General features: G+C 48.9%; 1 protein-coding gene across 4 annotated transcripts in view; it reads left to right on the top strand.

The window, feature by feature from the left end:
- Msra (methionine sulfoxide reductase A) overlaps window positions 1–9945 on the top strand; it is a 317284-nt gene that overhangs the window by 268459 nt on the left and 38880 nt on the right. The window lies entirely within an intron of this gene.

Raw genomic sequence — 9945 nt, 5'->3', positions numbered from 1 at the left:
CAGACCAGGACATATATACACTGAGGACAGTCTGCCTGACACTCATAGCTGATGAGGGAGAGGGTAATCCAGCGGAGAAGAGAAGCTGAGGAAGAAAACACCCCAAGAGACTGATGAATCATCCCGGGATTAGCTGGGCTGTCCCTCAAAGACAGAGGCTGTGCTCCCTCAGTTTAGAGGACAAGATGGGTATGCTTGCTTATTACATGGGACAGAAAAGGGGTTCCCCCTACTCTAGGACTCAAGGGAGACTTCAGGATGTTGAACTTGAGGTTCAGGGAGAGACCCTGGCGTAAAAACTAAGCTGGAGAGCAATAGAGAAAAACACTCAGTGTTAACTTCTGGATTCCATGTGTGTGTGTATGTGTGTATATGTATATGTATGTATATATATGTACTTGCATTCAAACATGCACACACACACATATGTACATATATACACAAACATACATATACACAAACCTGTACAAACAGAGAGATAGAGCAGTGATTGGGATGATGTACTTTGTAACTTAAAACCATCTCAACTCCTTTTGTTATATTACGTTTTTAAAGTTTTACATATTTTGTGTGTGAATATGCTCACATGCATGTGGAGGTCAAAGGACAAAGGTTCTCAACTTCCACCATGTGTGTCTGGGGACTGAACTCTGGTAGCCAGACTTGGCAGCATATACTATAAACCCCACCCTCACCCCCAGCCATCTCACTGGCCCACCCACTGCTTTTAAACAGAATAAATCATTTCATGTCAAGCAAAGAGTCAAAGAGACACAGTTAAACCCAAGAACAGGATGGGATGTGGTACCTACCGTCACTTGATTTGCTAAAAGGTGTTTTCCTCTACAAAGCCAGGACAGGGAAGGAAACGTAGTCCCTCCTGGGACAGCTAAGTGCTGGCCCACAGGAGCCCAAACTGTAAAGTGACAGGCATGCTCAGGTGCCAGAGTGCTCCTGCCCAGGTTGCTTCTAGTGATGAGACCTGCGTGACATTGCCTGACGGTCAGCATGAGCGTGTGTGTTCTGCGCCCCTCCTTTATGAAGTGCTGTGAGCAGTATCTGACCCCGAGTGAGTCTCATTGCTGAAGGGGCTCCTTTGGCAATGCCACCCTCTTGATCTGAGTCTCCATCCCTTAGCAGGAGGAATCTGCCACCTCCCCCAACCCCAGAGTCCAGCATCACATTTTCTTGTTAAAGTTTAGCATCCCCTCTTCCATGTCTTGGCTTTCATCACTCTCAAGTGCCTGCCGCCATATTCTTGCTTTCTTCTTCTCAGGAGCCAGGGCAATAAATTCTGAAGGGGCCTCAAACAGTCAGACTCCATGGTCCCCTGCCATGGAGGAGACAGGAGTATAGAAACAAGGGTATGGGGTCCCGTAACTCAAAAGCAGGCATTGGCACCCAGGCTTAGGATTCTCAGAGGGTTTAGAATGAAGTCTGTATCTATTTGGGGTGGGGGAGAATGCTTTTATATCCCAGCAATTAAATATTTAGTGACGAGTTATTAAAGGCCATAAATACTGAATATTTGTTCATATTAAGTATTAAAGACTAAGATTACTCCTCCGATACTGTCAAATGTAGTTGTTTTAATTTTTCAATTTTTTTTGAAAAAGGACGAAATACAGATTCCTACTCCCATCTCTTGCTAGAAGTAATCTAGTCAAGGCTATGCAGAAAACCATGGTTGTGACCCTACTGCCACCTAATGGTAAACAGCCTTAATTGCAGATAAAGTGCCTCAGAGCAGACATTGTATTTTAAAAATATAATCACAGCAAATAAGAGGCCACCCACCTAGAGGGAATGACTTTGTGCATTGCTGTCATACCCAAGTAAGACACTTTCACCTTCTAACCTTACTTGTCTTTTGATTGATAGGGAGGCCTTAAGCAAGAGCCCATTAAGGAAAAAAAATATAAAAGAATCACAAAATCTACAGTATACCAAAACTTGACTTAGTGTAAAAACTGTTTTAAAAAATGGGATTAAGATTAAAATAACTGTTAAACCATGATAGTTCATGTTTATCCTGTATCATATGGATTATAGGACAATGGCCAAATAATTTATTTGGCTTGGTTAGGATCTATTAATTGCAAAAAGAAAAAAGTTTGCAAAATAGCAATAGGTCAAAGTTATTTATGCACATGTGAAAATTGCTGATTCTTTTCTGGAATAGTTCCAGAAGGAAACAGAAGTACACCCACTAATTCAGCCTCTTTGAGACTATGCAGACAAGAGTTTGACACTGAGGTTACCACATGGGCATAGTTCAGACTTCTGGTCCTCCACAGACGCTTCACATGGCTGTTCTGTCCTTGAAGAAGAAACCACAGGCAAGGTCCCCTTTATAAACCTGTGCTTTTCCGTAACCCTTTGAGCCCTGCTTTAGCGATAAGCATCATTTGTATTGTACCTTGTAGTCGCAGAGGCTTTCTCAGGTCGTTTTCATCCTCCCAACCACAAGATCGTTGGCACCTGTGATGGCTAGCTTTAACTGGCACCTTGTCACAGCCTTGTGTCACCCGAGGAGACAGACAGTCGCATTTGATTGGCCCGTGGTCATGTCTGTAGGAGATTATTTTAATTAAGTTAGTTGGTTTGGGAAGACCCAGTCCACTGTGAGTGGCACCATTCCCCAGGCAGGAAATCCTGAACCATGGAGGAGTCGGGGGACTGAGCTGGGCACTGACAAGTGAGCATGTGAGCAGGCATGCGTTGATGTCTCTGCCCCTGGCTGTGAATGTGATGTGCTGGGGTCGGTTTCTACAGGCTCTCACCAGTGTGACTTCCCCACAATGACGGACTGTAACCTGGAAGTGGACGCTGAAATAAACCCCCTACATTACCTTCTGTCAGAGCCACAGAAATGAAACTTTGCTTTCCAGGTGGGGAAACCATTCATTCAAGGAAATGTGATGATGTCCCTTGTGGTCACACACAAGTGGACAAGGAAATGTGATGATGTTCCTTGTGGTCACACACAAGTGGACAAGGAAATGTGATGATGTTCCTTGTGGTCACACACAAGTGGACAAGGAAATGTGATGATGTCCCTTGTGGTCACACACAAGTGGCACAGGAGGAGGTCACTTTGCCTGTATCCCATGCTTCTCCCACCATGGAGTGTTTCTTACCAAGACACAACCAGGAATGGAAGACACCTTCATGGTGCAATTGCAGAGGGAATGGCGGGTCAGGCAGCTGGCAGGGAATAACCTCGCGTCTGAGGGTTGTGAGGAACACTGTCTCATGCATGCACCGTGTGGTGCTCATGGTTTTTAAGTCAGGGTCTATTGTCATTCATTAGTGTTTTCACCTGACAGTGTCATACAGCAGTGGTGACCTCATTCCCTCACTGTCCTCTCACAGGGCAAAGGCCTGGTCAGTGGCTTTGAGAATTCTCTTCTGTCAGTCCCTTTTCTTTATTGGCCACTTTCTGCCCCAATTGTAGCCCAAGGATCTGGCACTACCAAGTAGCCATCCCTTCCCCTCCCATGGAGAAGTCTTGTTGATAGCCCGAGGTTGGCATACATGTTTGTTCTTTTGCTGGATGACTTAAGTCAGCATGGGAATTTACTGGAGCAGATAGGTGTCTGTGTTGCCATGGAGAATAGGTGCTGGCAATTTGTTCCAGAGTGTGTGCCACACATTTCTGTAGGCAGGGCATGAGAGGATGTATCTTTGGTAGGATCCAAGGCTGCTCTCCACATTCCACCCTGCAGAGGGTACTCGCCCTGGGCACACCTCACCCCAGGGACATCTTCAAACTGCATTCACCCGCTGCCCACCTCCAATGCCCGCTGAAGATGCAGAGTTCTCTGTCATGGGAGAAAAACATAACTTGGTGGTTATTTTTAGCATGTGTAACTTGGGATAAGATCTGGAAGGAAATAACTTCCAGAAGGCACGTGAAAGACAAAAAGTAAGCGGTTTGGCTCTTCAGCCTCTAGAGATGGCGCAACCTTAACCCTAGGGGAAAGTGTGGGTTATGGGTGTAGGGAGCCTGCTCCCATGGACCTTTTCTTCTCCCTACTGAACAGAGGAACGGTCCTTAGACCCACACATTGATCCCTGCCTTCCCCAGCCCCAGCTATGGCAAATATAAGAGCAGCGCGAACCTTCCCAGGAGGCCCCCGTGCTTAAGTCCTGGTTTGAATGTGAAATTTCCCACAAGCTATGTATTGGGTACTTTGTCCCCAGCTGTTGGTTGCAGAATGTTTGGAGCTGAGGCCTCCTCGGAGGAAGCAGGTCCCTGGAGAGCTGGCCTTGAGGACTATAGCCCAGTCACTCTCTGCTTGCTGGTGTCCACAGAGATGTGAGCAGACAGTCTTATACTCCTGCTGCCACCGCTAGCCCCTCCCATCACCACACCTGCCCCGCCAGGATAGACTACACCATGAGACTCCGAGCCCAAAGAAATCCTTCCCTTCCTGTGTTGTTTCCTGCCAGGCATTTGGTTAGAAGAAAAGCAATTAACTCACAGAATGACAGAAGTGTTTGTCTCTTGTCCTCAGCAGTTAGCCTGGCAAAGTAAACGGCAGGGAAGGCAGGTGGGGAGGAGGAAGAGGCCGGTCATCTGTCCTGACGGTGTGTGTATCCCTACTGAAGCGTGGGGGGATGTACCCCCCACACATACACACCCCATCTGTCTGCACTCTGCTGAGGCATCCTTGTTTGCTTGGATGCAGGATCCTGCCAGTCATGTGTCCATATCTACCATCTCCGCCCCTATATGAGAGGAAGGCCTGTGGCACCTGATTTACTCAGTCCTGTGGACCACAGGAGGTGGCAGCCCCAGAGTCTGCTCAAGACCTGAGTTTTCCATTCTGTGGCTAGGAAGCCTCTCCAGGACTTCACACTTTCCCATCCTGTCCTCCTCCGAGTGGGACTGAATGATGCTGGCACCCGAGAGACCTAGGCAGAGCCTTGGGAAGTTGAAGCCACTGCCCTCGTATTTGGTGATCACATCCAGGATGATAGCACTTATGGGCAGACCCGTGGCCCTTTGAGGGGCCTTGTCATCCCCTCAGCCAGGCCACAGCCTTCCACCTTTCACCTTCAGCCCTCCTGGGCTTCCCTGCTGGGTGTGGTAGGCCGCACAGTGCAGCCCCTGCCATATGAGCCAGAGGGGTCCAATTAGGAATTAAAAAAGAGCCGATTATAATCACAGGCCTCATTGAACTGAAAGTGTTCAGAGTAATTTTCCAAGCAAACTCTGGGGAGATGGTTTTCACTGCGCTTGCAGATACGATAAACAGATTCTGTATGTGTATGTGCGTGGGGAGGGGGGCACTGGAAGCATATTGTCCCAAGTAAATAAGAAGGGGGTTGCTTCCTCTCTTCCTAGATAAATAAACCAAGTCTGAGGCTCTGACTTAGACAACCACTGTGCCCTTAGCAACAGAACCAATCCAGTCAGAATGTACCTACCCTCCTACTCTCCTCTGCATGGGAACAAAGGAAGGCAGCCAGCAAGCAATTAAACAAAACCAAGATCGAAAAACCATAATGAACAACACTGAGCCGCGCGAGACAGACCCGGGGGTGGGGGCGTGCTGCAGGGATTTGCAGAGGGAGAATTCAAGTGGCCTGGGAGTGATCTTGACTGTAGGAGTGGCCAGTTTTGAAGACTGGAGCAGGGCTTCCTTCCCAAACCTTTAAAACAGGCAGCTCCTCTTGTAATTCTTCTCCCCTGGTCTCGGAGTCCTAGACCGAGAGAGCAGCTCAGTGATCGAGTGCTTGCCCAGCCCACACAAGGCCCAGGGTTGATCTGCAGCAGTGCACATTAAGAAGAAAGACAGAGGGGAGAGGGACGAGGAAGGGGTGGAGGAAGAGGAGGGAGAAAGGGAGGGAGGAGGGGGAGGAAGAGGAAAGTTGAGGTAAATAATGCCAGTTGAATAAACCTTAGAAACTTTTAGACAGTGGGGATTTTCCCCCCTCACAGAATTAACAGTGTGTCAAACGCTGTGCTGAGTGATGATTGACAGGCATGTTAATATTTAATTTCCTCCTTCTTCCAGTTCTGGAAGTTAGTACTGTTATTGTTGTTTCTTTCGAAAGTAAGATTAGATAAACTGTGCAGAGTGAGTCATTTAGGTGGGAGCTGGGACTCCACCCCAGGCCTGTGACTGCTGCCAGTACCATCGCCTGCAAGGACCTCGTGGGAGAAGAGGAACAGAGCTGTCAAAACATCGCATAGGGTCAAAGTTGGCCTGAATTGGGAGAATGCTCCCAGAAGGAAGCTAGCATGGCAAGAGGCCCCAAAGTAGAGGATAACACAGTAGAGGGAACCTGGAGGACCTGTTCTTCTACCGCTGTCCTGGAGGGGCTCTGGGGATTAAGTGGGAAAAGGTGGAGTGAGCTGGAATATGAGAGACCTCCAGAGCCAGACCAAGGGTGTTTAGCCTAGCAGCGCAGCCCCGAGCTTCAGAGGACCCTCTGTAGGAATGGATGAGAGAGTCTAAGGGGATCCTGAATGTGGTTGGGTGTGGGGCCCAGTGGGGTCCATGGACAGCCTGGTCAGCCCAAGGGCAGATGTGAGCTCACCCCCTGTCTTCCTCGGTGCCCAGCACTCAGTCTGCTCCTGGCTTCCTCCTTGCACAGCGCAGGAAATGTGGGGGAGAGATTCCCCTGCTACCAGACTGATTGATCGCGAAGTCAAGCTGCCTTATGTTCAGCACCGAGAGCTGATGGGCTTTTGTTCTGCAGGCCAAATTGCTAGGATGCTTTTCATCCCAGAGCACTCTGCCTGCAGAGCTCAGGAGACACACAGCCGCGAATGCACAGACTACAGATTGGAGGTTGATGGACGGAGCTATAATAGAGGGAATAGCCGTGTTCCTCTGCTCGGGGCCTGGAGGTGTCAGGTCGGCTGGCTGCCTCAGTGAGGTGCTGACTCCTCTTGTGCAGGCCTCAGCACCCTGTTGGAAAGCCGTGATGGATCCCAACCCTGTTGGATGCCGGGTTTCTGAGGCACCTGACCCAGGAGTCCTGTGGTGAGGAAGGTATTGTGGGTCTAGCTGTTCACATGATCCAAGTCAGTCATACAAACACTCTGTAACTGGCTCCCACCTGACACCAGTGTTTGCTGGAGTTCAGAACCACCTGGGAGGAGCTGGCCAGGCCAAGGTCTTTGCTTTTCAGCCTTCAGAGTCCTGCTGTTTCATTTGCATTTCCTGACTTGATTTGTCTTTGAAACCTCCTATACATCTGCCTAGACAAGAGGGCTTTGGACTGACCTGCAGAGTCACACCTGCTCCCTGCCTTTTCTTCTGTCCCCACCTCCCCCAGCGTCTCTCCTCTCCATCCCATACATTCAGAACCAAGCAGGGTTGTCATCTGCTCTCAGGCAGCCTGACCTCTGGTTAGACTAAAGCCATCAGGAGCATCCTGCATCCTTTTGCACAAAGAGGCCCATTCAGGGCATGTCAGCTCACCTCCAGTGGACCACTCGAAGGGATCTTTGGCCTTTGAGTAGATGGAGCCTGCCCTCCTATCAGAACCGGTCCCATCATTTTTTATTGAAAAAAGATCTATGCTTGAGTTTCTTTGGTTCTTTGTTTTTATTTTATAGATTTTTTATTGTTGTTGATGTTTGTGTGAGTACACAGGACAGCGTGCTATGGTGTGCATGGGAAGAACTAAGGACAACTCTCAGAAATGATCGTCTCCTTCTGTGTGGGTTCCATGGATTGACCTAAGATCATCGGGTTTGTGTAGGAAGAGCCTTTACCTGCTAAACTATCTTGTCAGCCTGTGTATGTTTCCGCCTCGCTGGCCACTGGAGTGATTTTTGTAAACCTGTGGTTCTGGGATGCCTCAGAAAGAACAAAGACTGAGGGCAGGCTACATATCCCAGTGGGTGAACCTCGAGCAAGACCAGTGGGGCCTGTTTCCCTTGACTTCCAGCCAACTCTCTGGGCTTTGACTTCTTCAGTATGGCGATCCTTCGCTAAACCAGCATCCAGTTCTCCTTGCCCTTTCACCCCTGGGGGATGACATCACAATGCCAGAGAACAGGGACAATACACAGACAAACCCACAGTACCCTACAACCTGATGACAACCAACAGCTTGCTTGGGGGATCAAGGCTGTGAAGTAAGGGCTTGACGAGCAGCATCCATGGCCACTCCCATGCTGTGATGGCTGCCTTGCCTCGGCTTCTCTAGGTGCAGTAGTTAATTCTGATCTTTCAAACAAGTTAAGAAAGATCTAGGGCATCGAGGCACACCTCTAGACACGCCTGTGAGGGTATCTTTAGAAAACTTCAACTGAGGAGGGAAGACTCACCTTGAATGTATGTAGGATCATTCCACAGGCTGGGGCTCCCAGACTGAATACAAAGAGGAAATGGATAGAGTGCATCAGGGGTCCCCTTTCTCTGCTTCTTGGTCTGCAGAGTCCTGGCTGTATCTCCTAGCACAACGAACTTCATCATGCCTTCCTTCTGTACACGGTGGATTGTACCCCCAATCTGTATGTTGAAATAAGACCTTCCTCCCTTAAATTTTGTCACAGGATGTGTGTGTGTGTGTGTGTGTGTGTGTGTGTGTGTGAGAGAGAGAGAGAGAGAGAGAGAGAGAGAGAGAGAGAGAGAGGAGAGAGATACACTGAGGAGGGGCATCTCCTCTTGTTATGGCTTGCATCTGAAGTGTCTTCAGGTTTGTTACATGCTTGGTTCTCATACGGTAGTGCTGGTATGCAGGTTTGTGATGGCAGAAACAGATCACTGGAAATGGCCCTTTGAGGCAATATGGCCTCTTGGGCTGGCCTGCTTCCTCTGCTTCCCGCCTACATCAGATAGACATAGCTGCTCTAGCCACTTGCCTTCTCTCCTGGAATCAGCCGCACCTCCTTCCGTGCTTCCATGTCTCTGTCTGGCGATGATGGGAGAAGCAACTGGTACACATCTCTGCCTTGCCCTGGAGTAGAACAGGGTATTAAGCCAATCAAATCATGCTAGGAAATGTGGAGGGGTAGATCTGAAGTAGTTATTGATAGGGAGGTTCCCAGCATGGGTTCCTGACCCTCTCCCAACAAGTTCAGGCCTTGCCCCTGAAAGGTCTTCGTGGCTATGTCTCCGTGGAATGGTCCTGGGGCAGGGTGGGTGTAATTCATGGCTTCACTCAGGTTTCTGTAAATGGATCCCCTTTCTGGTTGCAGGCTTATAGTTCTGACATTCTAAGTAGCTCATTCTGGTTTAGGAGACAGAAATAATTTTCCTCTGAGTGAATCACTTGGCAGTCATCAGTCCCACGTGGACACTGGAGGTCACGTAAGCTATGCTAGTCAGAGTTCCACCAGCATAACAAAACACCCGAGACAATCTCCTTAAAAAGAGAAGCTTATCTTGGCCTGGTTCTGGAGACATATGTCTGTGGTTGGCCCTGTTGCTCTGGGCCTTGTGGTGAGACTACACGTCATGGTGGGATCAGATGGAGCCCAAACTGCCCACCTCATGGCATCTGAGAAGAAAAACAGCGAGGAAGGGACTGACACCCATATGCCCCTTTCAGGGACTGCCACCAGCAACCTGAGACCTCCGCTGGGCCCCACCTCTAAAAGCTCCAGCACTTCCCAGTGGTACCGTGGACTGGGGGGATCCCTCCCAACTTGAACCTCAGTCTTACTGTGTGCTCTGGGTATGGCAGATTGCCATTCCGTTTTGCCTCAGTTTCTCAGTCTGTAAAATGAGGATAATGGCAGTTCCTGTTGTCTGGGAATTAGCAAAGAGTAAATGGTATCCCGAGTAAAGCTCTCGGGAGAGTGAGTGGCACACAGTATGTGCTCAATAATTATTAGCCTTTGTTAGAGACGAAAACCCGAAAGAAAGCCGTCCTTCACCTTCCAGCTCACTTAGGCTTTCAAACTAGTTTCAGTTGCTTCGTTCAACTCTTTTAAAACATACTTTTCATCACACGTGGTTATTTGTGTGTGCT

Source organism: Microtus oregoni, unplaced genomic scaffold, assembly GCF_018167655.1.
Source record: "Microtus oregoni isolate MIOR12 unplaced genomic scaffold, Mior012 000001F_ref0000356, whole genome shotgun sequence".
Taxonomy (NCBI): Eukaryota; Metazoa; Chordata; class Mammalia; order Rodentia; family Cricetidae; genus Microtus; species Microtus oregoni.
Note: the sequence above shows the minus strand (reverse complement) of the source record. Positions and strands in the feature narration are given on the sequence as shown.